The sequence below is a fragment of the Carettochelys insculpta genome, chromosome 26 (genome assembly GCF_033958435.1).
Source record: "Carettochelys insculpta isolate YL-2023 chromosome 26, ASM3395843v1, whole genome shotgun sequence".
Taxonomy (NCBI): domain Eukaryota; kingdom Metazoa; phylum Chordata; order Testudines; family Carettochelyidae; genus Carettochelys; species Carettochelys insculpta.
In genome coordinates this window covers 5587063-5590474 of record NC_134162.1, presented here as the reverse complement: position 1 = coordinate 5590474, position 3412 = coordinate 5587063, and positions in this window count along the sequence as shown.

Genomic DNA, 3412 nt, shown 5'->3' with positions numbered 1-3412 from the left:
AACGTGGAAAGTATACAAGGAAAAGATCTCTCGAGGAAAATTCCAACTGGTGCACCAGTATCTTTTTGTCCTCTAGCAAAAATACACTTTTCTACTGAATGGAATGAATATGCATGGCAATTGAGTTCTTCCTTGATTCTTGTGCATGATTCTAGACAACTGGTCCTTTACGCAAAGGTGCCGTTTTGGGGTGGGGTGGGGGGCAGCAGCTGTGCGTACTGGGATGCTGCTTGCTCTTCTTCCCATTTCCCTGTTAGGGAGCGGGGCAAAGTACGCAGATTGCAAATTACTCTTCTGTCCCCTCCACTTGCCATCCAGGAGCAAGAGGCTGTACTTGCCCTCACTCTCTGACAGGACAAGAGGAAGAAGAGCAAGCAAAATCCCAGTACGCACAGCTGCTCCCGGGTCTCCCAAAATGGTGCCCTTGCCCTCATTATTTTCTTGCCTCTATTTTAACTCCTAATTAAAATCAGAAGGAGAACTTAGATCTAATACATCTTGGGATGGAGGTTTCTGTTCTCCTTGCTCTTTATCTGTGTACCTGTCTGCCTGCCCTTAAAGTGAGCTTGATAGAACAAGGACCATTCAGTCCCTGGAAAGCCCAAAGAGACTGTATTTGCTACCACAGATAAACAATAAGCTCTTTCATTATTAATGTGTTTATTTCCAGATGGCCTAAATGTCATTGGAGACTTTTGAGGTGTTTTGAGTTATAGACGGATGCAAAGATGATTGAATGTAACTAACAATAAACGCTCTTTCTTGGGGGAAAAAATAACTAGCATAAAAGATGCCTAGGAAAGCGGGAATAAACAATCAAGTTTTACCATGGCAACAAATTTTGTGCTGGGGTTGGTAAGTATATTACTGATCTGGACAAGTCAGCTTGCAGATGACCCTCGTTAGGATAGTCAAGCCTAAGAAACACTGAGGAATCTAAAAGAACCTGCTAAGTGGAAACAGTACAATGATGCATTAAAAAAAAAGTGTTAAAAGCAAGTAATGAACAATGGAAGGAATGTATGCAGCAGTGATCAGAAAATAAACAAGGCTGTAGAATGCATAAGAAATGGGTTTAAAAAATTTAAGTATAATTTACAGCGCAGATAAATTGGGTGATATTATACCCTCTAATGCAGGAGCAAAGGGAAGGTGCATAGCAAACTCCAGACTTATGAACTTTTTGACAAATGTATGCACAGACTAGCTGTCAAGGCCCAATGTTTAATAGGATATAAAGAAAGTGTGGTTATTTATATGAAAGAGAATATAAATTACTTCTCATGATTCCAGGACAAACCACTACTCAACTAGGCTTTCCTTATGGTCAGAGGATACCATATCTGTCCTTTCTAGAGTTCTTGGATTTTGAGTTATCTGGTGCTGATCTATAGGGATTAACTTACTCTGTTTCTACGACTATTTCTGGCGACCTCTTTAACTGAGGACTCGTTATTAGTATTCAGTACTCCTCTTTCCCTCTCTTGACCTTTCATAATTATGCAGCTTGTTCTTTTTATCTGTGGCAATTTTCCAAAATATTTCAAGAAAAAGATTTTTTTTAAAAAAAATGCATAGACTAGCTCATTGTAGATTCACTTTTGCTTTCAAGGAGAAGTCAAGTACAAAGTCCTTGAGCTTTACATCTGTGGTCTTTTCAGGTACTTGAACTGCCCACCTGCCTTTCTAAGTAAGTTTCTTTCAAAAGTTGAAGGCAGCGTCTACTAAAACAAAACAAAATAAACCTCTCACCTGTTGAGGACTGGTCCTTTTTCAGCTGGTTGTTATCGACCACCATCTGTTCTGGGGAAGGTCCATGGTCTGTAGAAATGGTATTTCCTCTTCTCTCCCATGTCACCCAGTGTCAGTGAGCAGATCAGAGGTGCCAATCAGCAGGAGCGCCCTGGTGTACCACTCTGGCAGCAGCTGGCTGAAGGTTGGCAAAAGCCAGCAGGGAGCTAGTTAATAAGCGGGCAGGGACCACAGTTGCAATAGGAGAGTCCCTGCAAGAAATGTTAAGTTACTATCATAGAATCATAGAATGCTAGGACTGGACGAGACCGTGAGAGGTCATCAAGCCCAGCCCTCTGCTCTCGTGGCAGGACCAAGTACTGTCTAGACCACCCCTGATAGACATTTATCTAACCTGTTCTTAAATATCTCCAGAGATGGAGATTCCACAACCTCCCAAGGCAATTTATTCCAGTGTTTGACCACCCTGACAGTTAGGAACTTTTTCCTAATGTCCAACCTAAACCTCCCTGGCTGCAGTTTAAGCCCATTGCTCCTTGTTCTATCCTCAGAGGCCAAGTAGAACAAGTTTTCTCCTTCCTCCTCATGACACCCTTTTAGATACCTGAAAACCGCTGCCATGTCCCCTCTCAATCTTTTTTCCAAACTAAATAAGCCCAGATCTTTCAGCCTTTCCTCATAGGTCACATTCTCTAGTCCTTTGATCATTCTTGTTGCTCTTTTCTGGACCCTTTCCAATTTCTCCACATCTTTCTTGAAATGCGGCGCCCAGAATTGGACACAATACTCCAACTGGGGCCTGACCAGCACAGAGTGGAGCAGAAGAACGACTTCTCATGTCTTGCTCACAACACTTTCGTCTCTGGAGTAGAGCACACATTCCCTCTTGCCTCTTAGGTGCTCCAGAAGAAAAATTAAAAGATAAACAGTTGATGGGGAGATAAAGGGGGGAATCTGCTGCCCTCTTCTCTTCAATACTGTGAATTCAAAGCTCTGAGAGTTCTTCTCTATTGTGATCAAGGCTTCACAAACTCAACTTGGTCTGCTGAGTGTGACAGACTGGTTTAGTATCCTGTCACTATTGTTCATAGTTCCTGCCATTGGAGGCTCTGAAAGCACTTTACAAATAGAATGAAAATCTCATTAGCACTCTGTCAGATAGGTCAGTTTTATCCTTTTTACTTAGGTGCACACACCCAAGCAGAGAAACAGAAGGGAATAAAAATGATTTGCTAAAAGTCCCTGAGAGTCAGTGCTAGAGCAGGAAACAGCTTCTGCATTTCCTGACACAAAATAACCCTGATCCACCACTGTACAGCTCCTTGGTTTTTAGCAGGTCCATTTCACTGGCTGCGAAGAATTTTAACTGGAGACCATGTGAATTGGTGGAGCAGCACAGTGACTACTGTAATCTCTTCCTAGAAAGCTGGAAATGACAAGTTTTGGCAGCAGTTTCCAGGTCTGCATTTTGCCCAGGTGAGTCGCTTGCTTGCTTGCTAGTTAGCTACTTGGACAAAGGACTGTCAGGATCCCTGCTTCCGGTAGGCAGGGCCATCTCATAGGTACCTGTGTGAGATAGAGGTGTGTCCAGGTTGAAACCTGATGCCTCATTCCTGGGCTGCTGTGGGGGCGGAGGGAGGAGGGACATGTTCCTTCACGC